This window comes from Apteryx rowi, unplaced genomic scaffold (genome assembly GCF_003343035.1).
Source record: "Apteryx rowi isolate R43461 unplaced genomic scaffold, aptRow1 scaffold_38, whole genome shotgun sequence".
Taxonomy (NCBI): domain Eukaryota; kingdom Metazoa; phylum Chordata; class Aves; order Apterygiformes; family Apterygidae; genus Apteryx; species Apteryx rowi.
This window is the reverse complement of record NW_020450307.1, coordinates 3578365-3597473: the sequence shown is the minus strand read 5'-3', so window position 1 is coordinate 3597473 and position 19109 is coordinate 3578365. Positions and strand designations below refer to the sequence as shown.

Sequence of the window (19109 nt, the reverse complement as noted above, 5' to 3'; positions counted from 1 at the left end):
CTTCTAAAGGTCAGGCTTCACCTCTGCTGAGACAGCCTGCTCCTGCCAACTTGCACTGTCTCCAAAGAGCAAACCAGGAAGGCTCATTTCATTCTCTCCAGTGCACAACCACCAACAGGTCAGRCTAAATTCCTGCAAATATATACTTTGTCTTTACCATAATTTTCCTTGCTATGGCAGAGTTTGCATAGGACAGTATTTTAATTTTGTTGGACTCGCTTAATACTGAGTACTGGACTTGATCTGATGTGGCATGTACTGTTAAATTTGGCAAGACTAAATCAAATCATAAAAACTGGTAACAGAGCAAAATCAGTCTCCTATATCCTCATAAGTCTGTCTGCTTCTTTAGTGAACAGAGGCAAATCCTTCCGCAGACCTCTGAAGAATAACTCAGAGGCCAAAGGCGAAGTGCTTAATGGGGGATCCTTCTAGAGCCAGCCAAAACCCCCCTGTGCCAAAGGTGAGGTCTACCTTAGCAAACAGATCCATGAAATTGAATTGGACCTATAGAGAGAGGGAGCTGGTCTGAAGTAAACCTCTTCCATAATGTGTATGATGTGGACATCAGGTCTCCAGTGACATCTATTACTGGTGGGAGAGGGCGAGTGTCTCCCCTGGCTTAGCTTCATCCAAAGGGAACCCAGTCTGTGAGCTCACAGACCACCGAAGATGCGAGCCAAAGCATGGTGAGGAGGACCAATCGTGATATTTCTTTGAAAAAGGCATGCCAGATATGATCAAAACCACTCATGTAAACTCACCTAAAGCCATTTTAAAAGGCACTAGCGAGACTTTCATAACACAGCTCACCCTGATACAAGTTGACACTGAAAGATTCAAATGTATTAAAAAGAGGAAGTAAGCTAATGTTAGCAGTGTGAGATAACTGCCAAATACAGAGGTTTATTTTTGAACACTCCCTATAAATGTTTATTGACTCCCTTGAATAGTTTTACTATGTCACTAAGCTGCAGCTACTGGTGGGCTGAGCCTGCAATAACCCAGGGATTAAATGGGTGAAAAGGAAAGGAAGGAAGAGACAGTACTGCGTTCCCCTTTTCTCAAACCTCTTAAGATACTCAATGTGTTTCAAGGAGTATGAGAATACTGGGATAAGTATGGAAAAGAAATAACCTGTGGTTTTGGGGGTTTCTCCAAAATTAAATTCTAAACAAATGGAGTGTGTCCATTGCTAGTTTTATGGCTAAATGAACCACTTTATGCCTTGGACAAATCACTCTATTTCTACAGGAATCTCTCCTCCCTCACATTTTTGTTTTTATTAGACCATAAATTGTCTGATTGCAGTAAAAAGTGCCTAACACAGTGGAACCTTGATTTTTTTCAGGCAGCTTGTGTCTGCTACCAAACTAACAATAATAAAAGATTTTGACACGAGTGGAGCCTCAGCTGGTAATATTAAGATAGAGAGGCCAATTTAAGTATCCCTTAAACTCCTCTCTAAATATAGATTTTCCTGTCCTTCAGATGTTGGAGCAAAAATTAATTGTTATTTGTGACCTCAGCAAAGTATGCACAAAGAGTAGGTCATCTCCAGGCTTAACACCAGAAGATAAAGCCTGGAGAAGTCTGCATTTACTTCCAGACTTCCACACTTCTTATTGTGGGCACAACAGTTCAATTATTGGCCTACTCTGAAAACTTCAGCCATGTCTTCCAGCAGTAGCTGAGATGCTGAAACCTGCTCCATGTGGAGAGATACTCCTGCCGTGGAACACCTACAGCTCCTCACAGTTAAAACTGTAAGGGGGAAAGAATTAAAATACAGCAGCAAACCTGTTTTTTCTTATCTGGTAGCCTTTCTTTCCAGCCCCCCACCCAACAAAAAAAAGGTAGGACAAAAGTTTATAGAAGGTGGAATCTGGCTTGGATTCCATCTCTGTCTCCGGGTTGGCCCTGCATGCTCCAGTGTGGACATGCCAAGCCATTCTGAATACCCTGGCACTCCTTGGCGGTCACAGTGACCTTCAAGAACATTCTCTGTGTTTTCCTGTTCATGCACAATGCCTCTGATTAGCTGCAATGCTTGGCTCATGCAGAGCAAGCCAGGATCCTGTCCTTGCCTTACCTTCAGCCTTCCTGGATTACCTCTCATGGCCAACCCACCAAAACGTAATCTCTCTGGTCATACAGAGAACAACACGGAGTGGGAGGACTGCAGTGTTGCAACCTGCAATATTGCAAATACTTCAGTAAATGTTACACCCTCTAGGAAATATTGCCTAATTGGTGGAGAAAAGGAGAGACTGAGGTTACAGCTTTATAGGTGTTATTTCATTCACTTGAAACTCAATTAATACTTGGTGCTTCAGTTTCCTTCTGTGTACAATGAAATGAGACGTTCCTTAGAGAATTACTAGAGAAGACTGAAGTACTCATTTGTACTGTGCTTTGAGATCCTACTGCAGTCTACTTTAAAAGCACTTTGGACAGAAGTTTTCCTGCCCTTCTTTCATCTGATTCTCTGGTGCTAAGCATGTAGTTGAAAGAGGGCTGCAGCTTTTCCCTTGGACAGGAAGATATAGGAAGGGGGAAGGGGCATTCATTTGCCTCTCCTTTTTCTACCCAGCTGCCTGGTTACACAAAACCTGCATGAATATAATAACTTTGAGGCCTCTAAAACCTGCTGAGTTTTGTTGAACTTGACCTGTAGGTTTAAAAGTCAGTAGAATGAGAAATGACAAAGACAGACAAAGTGACTGCATAATCCTTATTACCTTGGAAAACTAGGGTAAAAAAACCATACAGTAGAAAAGGATATATATTGCCAACACAGGTACAAGTATAGATATGATAAGAATATGTGTGTTTAATTCAAGGTAGTTTTTCTGTCAAAGAGTTCCTGTGACATGATTAGCTACACAAACAACATCTGTGTCATCTGTTTTAGAAATCAGACAGCGGGATAGCTTGCTGCTGTGTTTTAAAGCATTTAAAAATTTGAAATGTTTTGATGTGAAAGGCCTGTTTGTGTTCCATATTTTGGGAAGTCTTATGGGATCCATATGAAATACAAGTATAACAAACTAGTCCCTTGACTATAAATATATCAAGGTTTATGTAAGGAATAATGTTTCCACCAAAGGAGATACAGTAATAAGATTATAATTCTTTTTCAAGGTGCTCATGAAATCCAAGCTACAAAGCAAAGTGCACTGTACCAAAATAAAATTAGAAAATGGAGTAAAAATTAAAATACTAAACCACAGAAAGTGCCTTAAAAAATAAATGTTCTACATCATTGTTTATGCAGAACCTCAAAGCAAGCAACTGAGCCTTGCTATTCAGCAACCAGGAAAACAAAGGAATAGAGTGCTCACACTGCACACCGGCCCTGACACGTGCTACAGGTAGAAAAGACAGAGCAGATCTCAAAGGATCTGAGTGTTTCCTCAGATTTTCTAACCACCTACTGGATTGATTTCATAAAGCATACTGTGGAAAGCAGCAAGCTGTGGTTGTTTTTTCTTGATGAAGAAAACAATCTTAGCTTTCCCACAGGTGCATTACGCTTTTCGATGCTTCCCTCTATAAATAGATGCAATTCAAAGATGGATAACTACTGTTTGGGTGGTTTTTGAGAGAAGCCTTAGCAGCTCCCACTCGATCCTGATCATCCCAGTATTCAGGTGAGCAGCCCTACTCCATTCAAAAGCCACTGAGCTGAAACAAGCATTCAGGGATAGAATCAGTGCACCCGAGGCTGGGTGCCAACTTCAGCCATGAGGCACCAGCAGAGAGTTTTTGCCGTGTGCTGACAGTGGGAGAGTGGCACTATCGAGCCAATCTCTTTCAGTCAAAGATTTTTTGGGGGTGACTCATGTGCTGGTGGCGTTTATGCTCTGACTGCCCTTTTTGATAGCTAACTGGAGGGTCAGAACAGCATGTCTCTCAGAAAACAATGTTTTAATAATGTCTGGAAGCTGCTTCGCCCACTCCCCCCCTTCCCCCGCACACGCAAAGAATAATTCCCAAAGTACCTCTGGAGCTGAGCTGAGATTACTTCCTATGCTTTATTGTTTTTTAGTTCTGCACTGCTATTTTCTAACAGTAGCAGTGGTTTTTACAGACAATGCTTTTAACAGGCATTTACAATGCTTTTACAGCATGCCTGTGAGGGAGAAACCTAACTTGTGGAGACAGCTAGAGAGGACTATGCATGTGAATATATATGTATTTTCTTGGGTATGCAGCAGGGCACTAAGAGTCAGAAAGCACCATATCCCCTTGTTTCTGCAAGAAAGACACTGGGAGATATGGGGCAACTTGCATACTCTTCTAGGCTTTAGGTTTCCCACCTGTATGATGGGAATGACATTGCCGACTTGAACATTAATGGCTATTTATAAATTACTTTGATACATTTATCAAACAATGCATACTTGTGCCTCTCGGTAATGAGTTGTGTGCTTCCCACCCAGAATCAAATTGCAGTCTTGTGTACATTCTATTTCAGTACCAGAGGAAGAGTAAAGGGAGACAGAGCTGTATGTGTAAGCTTTCCGAGAAAAGCATATCAGTCTAGCCTTGACTCAAACTTAGAAGTAGTCTTTAAGCATGAGCCATGACAAGACACACAGACACACAGGAAAGTGTCACCTTTCTCAGTTTGAAATGCTACACCTTGGCATTCACCTCGTAAGAAAAATACAAAGGATCCTTCCTTGTAAAGGCATACCAGATATAACCGGTCACAGTTTGTCACAGAGCATTCTGGAATGACTACTTGGAGCCGGTGAAGATCAAGTGTAGGTGTCCAAGTTTCCCTGAGAGAGCCAGCATTGCTCTTGCTCTTTCCAGAAAAAAACTAGAAAACCAGCTCTTTCAGTTGCCAGAGAAAGTAAGAGTTGCATGTGTTGTCAAACAGGCCATTTCTCTACCCGCTCCCTCTCACTGCACAGCAGGCATGCAGGCTGCAGACAAATGGAAATTAATGATTAAGCCCAAACCAAAATTCTGAAGCAAAGCTGTGGGGTTGGGAGAAGACAAATCCTCCTGTGAAGAGACTAATTCATCCACTTCTCACAAACATTTTCTGTGTCAGAGTGGGGAACAGAGCAACTGAGATGATCAGCTAAATCCCATTTTGAACACACCACATRGAAGCATCAGCAGGTGAATTCTCTGCACAGTTTCACCAAACTAGCTTTCTCATAACAGAACCAGTTTTCAAGGTTGCTGAATACCTACAATCCTACATGAAATCAACAGGAAAGATGAGAGCTCTTTATTTTATGGGCAGGAGTTGTGAGAGGAAAGAGTGTCAGTCATAGAGAAAGAAATTTGAACAGAAGTCCAGTGAAGTCTGTGGGAAAACTTCCATTTGTTTCAGCTGGTTTTGTATCAGTATTTTGAGGAAACTGGGAGCATTTCCTAGGATATGCACTCTCTCTCTTTCTGTCTCTCGCTCTTTACCTGCCTCTATTGCTTTGTTTCTGTTGCTTTGTTTTTGTCCCGAACACTTCCCGATGTTTTATTCTCTTGCTTTGTTCTGATTTGGAGCTGCAACTTAAGAAGCAGCAGACCACTAGAGAAACACTATGTGCAGCCAGACAGCCAGGCTTAAGCAAAATCCACACTACTGTCTAAGGTGTGCCAGTGAGGGAAAAGAAAGGTGAGAAAGGAGTAAAGCAAACAGCCATTGTAAATGGCCTTTCCCACTGCTCAGGTTTCAAGCAGTTAGTTTAAAACCCAGTAGCATTGTTTATGTGGGAGTCCCCTGCCCTACCTGAGTGTCTCCTGGTAGATCCACGGAGAGGCGTGTTGTGCTGTGTAGTATGTCCTCCTAGCAACCACTGTACGTCACAGAGCGCTCGCAATCCGGGAGTCAGGGCTGAACGCAGGAAGCAAGGCAATCCTCTGTCCAAAATCATGGTTTCCAGCAGGCTCCCACCCCTGCTCCTAACCACTAAGAAGGGACTCTGTGGCGCTCTCCTCCTCCCTCACCCCCACCAGCAATTAAGTGACTGAACTGCTCTCTTCTTCTAGAAATAGACCAAGGATCCCACCTGAGCATGTTTCAGCCATTTACCTCCTGACACCTTACTAGACACTCATCTCACACCGGTAAGAACCTAGGACCTACCCATACAGATCAGACCTGAGTCCTCTCTTATACTGTAGCTTGTCCCTGACAATGAAACAAGCTTCAGAGGACAGAGGACTGAAGGCTGCAGGAAGAGCTCTGAGACACTTTGCTCCCACTCACCCTGTCCTTCGCCAGCTAAGACAGAAAGAGGATTGCCTTGAGCCCTGAGGACACTAAGTTGCAAGAGGCATGGTTTCACTGCATTTGTGTGTAAAGGTTATCATTGAGGAGGCCCAAGAGCTGGTGTAGCTGGGGCAGAGCTGACCTTAATGCTGTGCCACATTCCACTTTTTTTTCAGGTGGAGCTGGACCGCTTTGCAGCTGGGACCTCAAGTCTTGAGAAAAAGAGACTAAGACTGAGCAGGAAAAAAATGTGGGAAAAGTGTCATATTCCCTGCCTGCTTTTGCTTTTGTTTTTCTGTGCTGTTTCTAAAAATACTCTGTCCGTGTTTGAAATCATTCCCTCCACTCCTCCTCCTCTGGCTTTTCCCATTTAGATAAAAAAGTGACCTGTTCCTGACAGAGCATCCARGGTAGAATCTTTAACCAACCCCTGGTCCCTAGGCTCGGCAGAGGTCTCGCCAGGCCCTTTGTCTGTGGGTTAGGAACCCATTGCACTTATCTAACGCAATCCCCGATTGACAGTGCCTTGGATGGCTATTCACTGTTGCAGTTGCATTGCTGTAAGTGGCAGGYGAAATACTGAGCTTTCTCAGGAGCACTGAAATCAGCTTCTCTTATCTGAGCTGTGTCTGTGCAACAGATGGCTTTGTGAAGAACAAAGCAGAGAGCCATTTACAAGAGAAGTGTGCGCTTTGGTGAGCACAGAATGTTTGCCCTGCACTTCAGGGGAACCAGCTGTTAATGATGGAAGAACCTCTGTGTTTGGTGGCTCTGGGAAAGAAGTGACTCTTCTGAGCCGAGTATGATACCTGTTAATGTTTTTCACAATAACAAAAGCAGGAACACTGCAGGCAGCAGGAGCAGTTGTTCCCTTTCCTGCCCACAGGACTTTTCTTGTGCCATCTCAGAGACTGTTGTTCCAGCAAACCAATGCAGCATCTCAGCATTTACAGCACATAGCAACTGTGACCTGTGCTAGCCTCCATCCTCTACCCTAACTTGCAGCTTGCCCATCTTTCATGTCCAGTTACACCTTCTTCTACCTGTCGCCCAGAAAGGCAACATCAGCCATTGAAACTAGGTCTTATTGATACTGCTATAAAACAGGGGTATGAGCTTTTGTAAGCAAAATTCATACCACATAATGGAGACCAAGAAACAAAGATCAGCCTTTTTCCTGCCACCTGTTTGCTTTGCCCATTCTATGTTGTGCCAGTAGAAAAAACATGAAACAATGCTAGACAGTCACTCATGGAAACTGGCAAGGAGCTGGAGGAAGCAGTTACAGCAGAACTAAGAAGCTGCAACAGAATCACTGAAGATGAACTTCTCCATTGCTACAGATACCCTATCTTGTAGGGCAGTAATACAAAACTACTGCCACAAGTTTGGCACTGACAGAGATTTGGGCCAATCCTCACGAGCTACAGATATCTTTAAATAAACTCAGTAATAGAAACCAAAACTGTTGGCCTGCATAAGTACACACAGATACTGATGCCAAAGGAGTGCTCTCCTGCAAAGCAGCCTGTCTTTCCTGACTGCAAGGAGGCAAGAATTTCTCCCCGTTAGCCAAGTGCATGTATTTCCTGCGTCAGCTGGAAGATTCCTGGATTGTGGGGCTCACACAGTAAAGTCTCTGAATCAATCACTTCAGCAGCTCACTGCCCCATATATATAAGGCCATGCCTTTTAAAGCTGGATCCAACACTGAACAAGAACTTTAATATCAAAAACAAACAAAAAAAAGAAGTGTGAAGCACAATGGCCTGATTTTATTCACACTAGGACAAATCACATGTGACTTCATTGGCTCCAGTTTTCTACCAGGAGAGCTGACTTCCAGAATTGCTGAGAAATTTGGAAAGTATGAGCAGGAGTAGTGTGAACCAAAAACAGTTTCTGTTTGTTTGTTTAAAAGATTAACTACTGCCCAGGTGTTGCTCTTGTCTGTTGCTACAGCAGACAGTCGCCAAACTATTCAAATTCTCCCCCATTTGCCTTTACTTGCTCTGGTCACTTGTTTTATAAGGTCAAAATCCAGGGGAAGGGTGAGGTTATTAGAATGCAGTCATAATAAAACAATCATCTGGGCTGATTCACCAGCAGTGTGATACAGGTTTTCAAATCATTCATGGTTCTTGGCCTACCAATCTTGCTCGCATTTTCCAAAGGTCATGGGGTATTGGACACCTAAATCTCATTGAATTCCAATTTGTTTTGGGCACTTAGCTGCCTTTGGTTCCTTTGAAAATGCCAGCTGTAAATTCCCTAGTCCTTAGTCTGCACTCTGCTGCATCCTTGTGAAGTCAGAATAACCACAGTGGCTTTACTGAATTCCCCTAAAGTCACCCCGAGCTGAGAATTGAGTGCTTGTGGACATTCTTCTGAGCCTGGCACCTATGCAAAGTCACATATCAATGCTGTTAGCACTACCAGTGGACACCCAACCTGTAAGGGCTGAGACTTACAACTTGTTATGGACCCAAAGCCATCAGTGTTTATGCTGAACCATATGTCTTTGCCTCCCTAGCTCGGTATTCCTTTATTTACTTTGGTATTTTCTTCAGGCTTTCCATTTTGTATAACACTTCAGGAGAATCTCATAGGCTTTCTAAGTGCAAACCATTGTTTGGCAGGATACTTTCCTAATACTAAACAGATTTCTGATTGCTGCACCAGTCAGGCTAACTAGGCATGTGTCCTCTTTCAAAAATGCCTTGGGTTCATTTCAGAATCCAGAGCTGCTCAGGTCTGGACCTGTTTCTTGGATGCCTCCAGGGCTCTGAAGTGATGTTACTGAAATGTAAAGTCAGGAGGCTCCACCCATTAGTCCAGCAGTGCAGATGCAATATGTAAATTCTAATTTGAAAAAATATCTGTTATTCTAGTGGCTTTTTACAGACAGAGCTAGCTTCTGTTTGTTCTGCTTCCATCAGCTACCTGCACCAAATACTAATCCCATAGTGGAAGGGTACAGTATGCTATGAATTGTTGCATAGCTCATTGAGAGATGAACTTGTCTTTGATTTATCAAGTTCATGAAAACACCCTGAAGGGCTGGTTAGGAATCACTAAACATCTGACAGCTACAGCTCTGACCTTGAATGGCCTCACAAAGATAACTCTTACAGTAGTGAAAGAATGATTAACTCTGCATTTTATTTCCATAGAAATAGGATCTCACTGCTGCCTCTGCAGTATTTCTGCAGGGAAGTGCACCTAGCAGTATAAATAGAAATGGGTAAAACTATTCAGATGTAGTTAGAATTTCAACTGACTTCTCAAGTCAAACCTATATCATTTATTAGCAAAAATGTAAATGTCTCCAAGATCAGCAGTGGTTTGATGGTAGTACTTGTGAATGTAGGTAGCTGAATTTAATAACAATATATCTGATAGAGCCATTGGGGGTATAAACAGAATAAAGAATGGGATATTCTCAGAAAAAACAGGAATGGGAGACACAGCAGGCTGTCACGTCCACATTTCTCTGAAAYCCCATAAATATGGCTCATATAGCATTTATGTGCTGATGCTTTGCATGTGGGGAACTTCTATCCAGCATTTAGCTATGACTGAAACCATTAAATAGCTTTTAAGCATTCAAAAACTAGATTCCTGGTTGCTGGAAGTTTGAGAGCTTAAGCAAAGCTGTCTTAAGTTTTGTATTCACAACAAAATCTAAAACCACTAAGTTACAGACAATACCAGTGTTTAGGGCCAGGTTTGGGACAGAATACATACTAAGCACTGAGAGCTCCGGGCATGGACAAATTTACAGAGACTGAGGAGCTATGAAAGGAGGTGGGTACAAGCTGAAGATAAGCAGAGAGGCTTTTGAGAGGAGTCTTGGCTACAGTGCCTTCTTCTCCCAGGCTGCTGGGTGCTAGTAACTCTATGGAGCACAGCTGGGAGCACTTACTTATCCAGGAATTTGTAGCAGGTCTCACCTGGCCAGAAATGAGGGCCCAGCTCAGAAGCCTGAACACCAACTACTCTGACCCAGTGCTATGAAGCCGCAAGGTAAGAACTGTTTATGTTTTTAATCACGCCTATCTATTGCTGCTGTGTCTAGGAACTGAGGCATTTGCTTTATTGTATTGCAAACATAGTAAGAGAGCTGGTCCCTCTGGTGTGTGCTGTGGACATTTCACTGTCCTGCCAGATTCTCTAGCTGATAGTGCTGGTCTGTGCAGACCCTGATTTTTCCCTTCTCTGTGCCCAGTCTCTTCCTCCACTGCAGTATAATGATTCCTTCTCCTGTGCGGTGAAAAGGTGTGTGAATGAGGAGGTAGCAARGTGCAGTGGCTGAGGGAATGCAAGGCTAGGGAGAGTAGGTGGAGGAAACCTCTTACTGTTTATGTAGCTGCAAAGTCAGGGTAATATTGAGACACACACAAGCACACTTAATAAACTAGCCAGACAAAGGGCAGGAAAATGGTATACAGTGAATAATGAGAAGTTTCTCAGTCCTAGCATAGTCAGGCCTAAAACTTCTAAGTTGCAGTTATGGAAGAAATGCAATTTGAAAAAGAAAGAGTTAAAAATGTGGGTTGTATCTTACTCGCTTCAGTTACCATACAGCCACACTTAGCTGAGACTCTTCCTAGTCTTCTGCTTTTTATTTTTAAAGTATCAAAATTATAAGCAGGTCCTTTCTTCCCAAACACTTCTAAAATGGCTCTGATTTTAGGACCTGTTCTAAGGGAGATAAAGGTCAAAGACAAGTAAACAGAGCTGGAAGAGTTATATGTTATTAATTCATTCTAGTTTGTGTTAAGGCTTTTTTTTATTCAGTGTTACTCAAGGCTTTTTCTCTCTCACTTGGATGTGTTTATTGAAAGGATTTGCTCACAAACACTCATCAAATAGCAGATAGTGAATAATGAGTTAGGCTCACACACACAAAAAAACCAAATAGGTTTGCTTAAAGTGGTGTTTCAGATGCAAATAAAATTAGCAATCTAAATGAGGCTGTTCCTCCTCGGAGCATTTGCTTAGCCTCTCCCTAGCTTTGGCCCCCAATTGAAGGGACAAAAGTAATGGTTTGATATAGTCCTTTGAGTGGCTTCCCTTTGGAGACCAATATTAAAATGGCAGCTTTATCAAATACCAGATCCTTTAKTTCTCTAAAAGCCCATTACAGCATGTGGCTATAATGTTACTTAAAAGTGAACAGGCACTCTCAGGAGCACACAGTGAATTTAGTCACAAAACTGCCACAGAAAGTCAGCAGCCCTTCTGCCATCCACTGGCACTTCTGGATGCTCTTCCCTGGGGCATTCTGCTCGCTGTATGCAGTCCCTAGTCTRTTGGCACAAGTGCTAATACTCTTACCTGAATTTGCAAGTAGTTTTGATCCTCTATGCCTTTTAAGCCAGTTTACAATATCTGGAAGAAAAATGCTGTTACTTCGAAAAGGGCAGATAGTTTGATAAAAGTAATGTTATTCATTAAGCAACTTCTCTTATACTTAAACCACTATTGTTGAGTAAAAAAATCAAATATATGTTCATAGTTTCTGTAGGATCTAAATGTCTTGAACTATGTTCTTGAATCAGTTTAAATTGCAGCAGCTGTGTTAGGATGTGGCTGTTAAATTTACTGTCTTGGGAGCTGACTCCACCTTCTTCTCTCTACCAAAATAAATTGACAAAGGAATATGAAAAGRCTCTCTCCCAGAAAGAAGTTTCTTAAGAGGCTAGGTGTTATTTTTTTCTTCCCTACCACAGGAGTGTACATATGGCCTTCAATACTGGGTTTAGRGCTGATGTTTTGAAGATCTTAGTTAAGAACATCCATACCACACTGAGAGCAACCCTTAATCTTTGTATTTATTTATTGTGCTTTTGTAATATTTAATATGAACTGTTATGTGAACTATTTTTAACATACTGGGCCTTCTATTGTTCCATGATGATTAATAAAGTATTTAGAAGGGTTCAAGCTCTTCCCTGCCCCCTATCAAATGTTTTGAACTATACAGAATACTAGGAAATTTAAATACCTTTCCTTGTCTTTGCTCAGCTAGCTGTTTGAAATCCCTGGGGGTTTTTTTGCTTGTTTTTATAATTCTTAATTGCAGGAGAGGAAAGGAAGGATTGAACTTTTTTTTTTAAAACCCATACATTGCTATGTATGCCAGTGTGTTAAACATTAATGTTTAGTGAGTTAAAGCCAAATAAGAAGTCTGAATACTTGGAGTCTACAACAGCCTCTCACTGTATTTTTCTCCTGCAATAGTCTGGAGAAGTTATTTTCTGTGTGTGCCTGAGTTTTCCCAGTTGTAATATGAGAGTAATTCATAGCAATTCAATCGTAATGCTCTCTTCAGGTAATACTTGCAAAGTGTGTGGGGGAGAAGGGGATGTTGCTCTTGTGAGATGAAGGGTGCAGCAATAATGGACTGAGACGTTACTGTACAGCATTATGATGGCAAACAAAGTCAACTTTGAAACCCTTCCTAGGGCTGACAAGCAACAGTAAGAAGTATCAAAAATGCTTACATACTCACAGGAAGCAAGCAAACAGAGGGTCTCTGAGGGCTGTGTTTGGTGAAACGTTATCCTCAGTCAGATGCTGTGTTTGATCATAAAGGGCATAATTCACTATTGCCTCATGATATAAAAATGTATTTGGTTATCTTACCAACTGGTATATAAAGTGTAGTGCAAGAGACTCCTAGGAACTTTATCATAATCCATAGCATAAACTGCAGGCTGGTAAAAGGATACCTTTTTCAGGTCTTGAATTTAATTTTAGGAGCACCAGCTATGTTGAATGAGAATGTTGAACATGCTGAAATAAGGGCTTTAGTGTTTTGGAGGAACAAATAAGGCTAAAAAAAATTTCTTTTTCACAAATTTATAGCTAATATTTGTTATTGCTTTTTAAAATTTTCAGTACCAAAATTTTTAAGTCTGAGATTAATAAAAGCAATGCAGGCCAAAATGAAAGTCTGCTCAATTTTTTTTGCTCCCAAATCATAATTTGTTTACAAAGTGTTGTTATAAGAAATAAATCTACCACATATCAAGACTGAAAGCAGGGATTAAGATGTTGTGCCCTGTACCTGGGAACCAGAGATGGTATTAATTACTGGGTGTTTAGAGTTATTTCTGCAGTCAGTTTTTCTTTGTTATGTCTCTTTCATCGGTGGCATTTCAAGGTTATGTGTTTATTTCAGTTAGCTTTCCTATTGGCAAGACAATTACTGTTAAACTAATCTGTAGTGAAGACTTCCACTCCACTTTTATTAGAAGCTGCATGGGAGACTATGTTTAACAACTGAACCAAACAGTATTCCTGACCACTTCACCCTATTAACTGCAGCTTGTTTCTGCACAACTAAGATACAGCAGGAACGTTATTACAGAAAGCGTTACAGGTAATTAGCTATATAGTCATGGTTCCAAGACTCTAGGATAAATCAGATGCACAGAAATTTATACAGCTGTGCTAGGTGCTTGGTGGTAAGGGAGAGAAAAATGCTTGGAGAGACTGGCATATAGATTTGTGTATTTGCTTTCTTGGTAAGAAAAAGTAATTTCCCATTCAGTCTAAAATTCAGAACTAGTTGTGCCTGGGGCCAAAGCTGTTGCTGGGCAGTAACCTCACAAGAATTGCAGCAGCAGCCCATGCGACAAGGGAATTTTGACCAGAATGGATTTTAAGATTTTTCATCCAGATCAAAACTCCCTACTAAGATGACCGCAAGTTTTGAAAAAGTTTCTGTAGCCTTTTAAGTATTGCTGAAATTTTTACAAGTTGCTGGGAGGTTCCTGCTTTGCCTGCTGTGCTGTTATAAGTACGTCCTCAAGCAACAAAGCAAGGTGTAATTATAATAGGCAGAAACTTAGATTGCTGCAGCTTTTACCTTGTCAGAGCATAGGCTGTTCTGACAGCARTACGCTTTCCTACAGTCTGCTACTCTAACTCAGATAAATCACCAGTATGTGTCTGCTTCTTTGGTGCCCCTGTCAATCAAAGAAGTGAAATAGGGGCTTTGCAGAAATAAGTGTTGCTTGTTTCCTTCCCCCTGTTTTCTCCAGAGGGAGATTTGTTTCAGGATCTCTTTCACCCATTTTGAATGTGGTATCTACCTTGGTCATTCAAAGATTGTAAGTGACTATTCAAGCCAAAAGTTTGCTTGATTTGTCCCAGACTACAGATCAGGAAGATCAGTAACATTACTGCACCCTTCAAGATTAAAAATGTATGTATGTTGAGGAGTTACAAGGGAGAGCTCACCACTTGTGTGGTGTAAGAGAGACTGTGTCCTGGCATGTGTGAGGACCATCTTTTCCAGATGGGAACGTACTGAAGCATAGTTTTCCCTGCTCTGCTTCCCCCCCCCCCCCCAGCTGCCACACAATATAATTTCAATCCTGCCAAGGATATTTCAAAGTATAGCCTGATGAAATGTTCCTGAGTAGGTTTCAGTCTCACATGGCTGGCCATAACTTTATGAATGGGGTAAGGATAAGGCAATGTTTCCTCACTGTTGTCTAGAACAACCATTCAACGTTAGCTGCTCAAAGGTACAACCTCTTTGAATAGAGTTTGTCATAAATTGCATCAGTCCAACTGAAGCAAGTGCATGAGGTAGCAGAGACTGCACCAGCTCTGGAGCTGGAAGTAATACAGCTATATCAGTGCTGCATTATATCTAAACTAATACAGACTACTCTGAGGAGCTGGGCATAGGTCTGTACAGAACTGTACTGCATCATGTGGAGGGACTTCATGAGAAGCAGTTACTGCTCTTGTACAGGGACTGTTAGACTGAATTCATGTACTGGGGAATACTTTTTATTCAGTTTAACCGCCCAATCTGTATTGCTTCAAAATAAATTCAACTCAGAGCTCAAATTCAGTTATTTTATTAAATACATAATTAAAAAGCTTAAAATTAATAATACAAGCTCTAAGGAAGTGTAACAGCAAGTTAAATAATATATAAGATATAAACATGTATTTATACAGCAGCAGCCAGGGAAACTGTTCTTCCTATTTTGATGAAGAAAAGTTTTGTGGATATGTTTATCCACACATGGGGTTTCTTAGGGTAAAAACAGTAACAGTAGAATATTCATCACAGTAAATACAGTAAGTTACTGGTAAAAGAATATGTGAATAGAGTATTAAGGGCTACAGTCATATCTTCAGTCTTTGCCATCCTTGAGAATCTTTTTATGCATACCTATGCTTCAAATTGACGACAACAACATAGGACATAACGCTGGTATTTTTATTACCAATTTACCCAAGAACTCATTTTAATAAAAGACATGTAGTTGTGTTTTTTATTTTTTTTTTAAATAATTAGCAAAGGATAGTGTTGCTGAAAGGTCAAATGTTTCATTTCAAGCAATGGCATAGCTCCAAAAAACCCCTTGAACACCATGTTGATCACCTCATGCAGAGAGAAATAGAAATAGTAAAGCTTTTATTAAGAGACTCYAGCTTCTGTGAAATCCAAAGGGTAAGTTTTGGATGAAGAGAGGCACATAGAGGAAAGGAACACAAGGAGTCAGTTGAAGTTCAGGGATAGAACAGTTAAATGCATGAAGTGTAATGAATGGATATCTTGATGAGACCCTGGAATATACCTAAAGAAGCAGCAAGTTCCCATAAAAGAATTGTACTATGGAAAGGAATGCCACTTGTACCCTGCAAAATGAGACTTTGCCAGAGTTATTTTAACCAGTACTTAAATCCCATCTTGACCATCCTAACATTTTTTGGCAAGGAGATTTCCTAACTGGGAAACCTTCATGACAATTCAGTGAGACTGCATTGATATTATGGAGAACTATGCTCTCTTAACTCTCATGCCTCAGGGTAGAGGTTGCTCACCAGTTGATGTCAGGTGTACATTCTGTCATGCTACTCCCTCCCACCAGTGTTATATTGCACAGTTAGGGGTTTGGTATTAAGAAATTCAACAACCGGCGTAGGCTATTGCTGCTGACAGTGCTAGCCAGGATAGACTGTTCAAGTATGGCAATTCCTGTTTGCCCCCTTGAATGACAGTAAACTCTGAGAGCCTTTAGGATAGAAGGCAAACATTTTCTCCTTTCATTCAGAACGGATTTAGCTTCCAATTTGAGATTACATGTGGGGAAAAAAAAATTCTGTCACTTTCATGTCATTCCTACAAGTTGTTTCGTCTCCTGTCCCAATAAACTTGCAAATAGACTGCAGGTATGCTTCATTAGAAAAATGCATTAAAATATTCTGGCATCAAAAATTTCATGTCCATAGATGACCTGTGAGATCAAAAAGTATCACATACAATAGATGTATTTGTTAAGAGATACCAGCTTAATATCAGGAGGATAAAGTATTGCTGGTAGATAGTATTCACTTGAAAGGATGTGTGGGGAATCAGAGCACTTGTTTGCTAAGGCTACCTGTCTTACTGTACAGTTTGACTAACTATGTCTCAAGTAGAAGATCTGCTGAAATGAAGGCTTTGCAGACTTTTATTTTTAAGATACTTTTTGAAGTACTTTTCTATCCGTCTAAAAATAAAACAGCCCTTATTTGAAGTCACAATGTAGTAAAAGGATCCACTGGTCTATTTTTGTTTTGCTGATTTAACAAATAATTTCCAAACAGAAGCAGTTACTTGAAACTGGCAGCAGTCTCAGACGACAAAATGGCCCAAGTTCACTGAGAGAAATTCTCATAGTCTAAAACAACATTAAAAAATGCTTCAATAGACTTTTCTGAGTATAGGAGTAATGCCGTTTGAGAAAAATTTTAGATCAGAAACATCAGTTTCCTATGCCATGGGACTATGAGTTCTCTGCTGTTTAATGTAGCTGTGCTCTCTCTGCAGCCTTACCGTTACTGGGGCAGTGATGGTCTCTGCTTAGCTGGTTTATTTTTGTGAAGCCTTTTTCAAAGTTACCTTTCCCCTCCTCAAATCTGGGGGAAATCGGATAATAGGTCCAAAAGTTATTCACGTACAGATAGCTATCAAGTGCAGAAGCCTAGTTTTCTTAGAAAAGCAAGTTAAAAAACACACCTTGACCCACCAGCGTGTTGTGAACATGTGAGCACATACTCTGTGGGTTTTCTCATCTCTCTCTTTGTGCTTCTGCAGGCTTTACAGCACAGGTCTGGATGTTGGCCCAGACATCAGACTCCATTGGCTCTTCCGATAAAGGCAAGCTTTTTTCTCCATATTTCTGTCAAGACGAAGACTTTGCCAATGCGATTGACGGCATTACCAGACAGTATTAGACAAAAATAGCTAGATCTAACTTTGCCTGGTAAGACAGCAATCAGCAGGCACTCGGGCTAAAGGAAACCACCAACATTAATAGTTTTCTTTTTTTTCTCAGAATCCAAAACTAAAAAGGTAGGGCGGGGAGAGGCTGACAACCTCTCCTATAGACAAAGTAGTAGCCAGTAAATATTTAACTTGAAATACTTCCTATTAAAGAGTCAGTACACTCAGGATATCACAAGTGCTTCCAGTTCACTGGTATGTGAGTCTAAAAAAAAAAAAAAAAAAAATCGTAAAAACTTAACTTACCAACAGCTCTGTCCACTGCATCCATGTTACTGCGAAATTGCCTACCATACCTGTGTCTGGTGCAGCTCCATCAACAGTAGCACAGCAAGAATGTGGATGTGCGTGTTCTAGTTGCACTCTAAAGACTGTGCTGTCTATTCAATCCCACAACTCAGTGAAAAAGAAAAACAAAACAAAAAAAACCCAGCAACCCAAATTTCTAAATTGCCCTCATCAATAATAAAATTTCCCTCAGTGAGACCGCTTTTTCAGAATCAAGTCTAATGCAAACCAGGCCTTAGACAGCTCTTACACCACAGTGAGAATCACTAGTGCATGTGGAGTTGCTCTCCTGTGAAATGGATTTAAGTGAGAAGAAAATCAGTAGGAGAACAGGAGGCAGAGGAAAATATTAAGCAGAAGGGGATTTTTCTAGGTTCCCCCTGGTTCTCATGACTCACTGTCTCTCTCTGAGATTATGTTGAACGGACCCTTTCCTAAGCATATATCACTCTGGGGGAGGGAAGGAGGGATTTTGCTGCTCTTTTTTTTTTCTTTTTTTTTCCTCCTTTTTAAGGAAACATCCCTGTGCCTGGCATGGATACCCAATGACAGTTATCTTCCCTTTTTTTTCATTTACTCAACTCCATCCAAGCTTAGCTTCTATAGTTTGTTTTAAGAGGAGAAGATGGATGGGAGGTGGGTATGTGCTCCAATTCATCTTATTTAAATGCTTGTTAAAAGTCAATTTGCAGAGTCACTCAAATTTCACACCATTTCCTCAATCCCTTGTGAACCAGTTAATAAGTAACACAGAGGCTAATCACCAAAGAATGCCCCTCTGTTCCTTCGTTCTCCCTCTTAATTTCCTGGGAATTACAACCTGCAAGGGAAAATGCTATTGCCAAACTGAGCTTGATCCAGCACCGTTTCAGTTTTAGTCAGCCAGCAGATTTAAAGCAGGCRTGGTCAGCACCTTTCAAGCTGTTCACCTTTCAAGTTGTTCACATTGTAATGTGAACAGGTTTAAGGTGTTATTGCCCCATCCCATATACCAAGTGGTTCATTTTCCTACTGTTCCTGTATTACAGAGCAGTAGTTTTGGCAAGGAATGATACACCCAACCTACTGGAAAGGGTTGAAAAAATATTTAGTGATTTCCAGTGACAAAGGCAGAGAATGCAGAACTGCTTGCATACTGTTGTGTTACTATAGCAGTCATATTTTGGTGTGAGGGGGGAAATTAACACTAAGGTGGGGATGAGGAAAATGTTTTGGTGCTGTGATTCAGACACAAATCAATACTGGGAATTCATTTAAAGCTCTGGGGCATGGAGCGTGTGG

At 41.0% G+C, this 19109-nt stretch overlaps 1 long non-coding RNA gene across 1 annotated transcript; it reads left to right on the top strand.

The window, feature by feature from the left end:
- The first annotated feature begins 35 nt into the window (after positions 1-35).
- LOC112970094 lies at positions 36-17553 on the top strand. Its single transcript, XR_003254874.1, has 3 exons — positions 36-118; positions 10182-10261; positions 17352-17553. It is a non-coding gene; the product is annotated as an uncharacterized LOC112970094 (long non-coding RNA).
- Positions 17554-19109: the final 1556 nt, after the last annotated feature.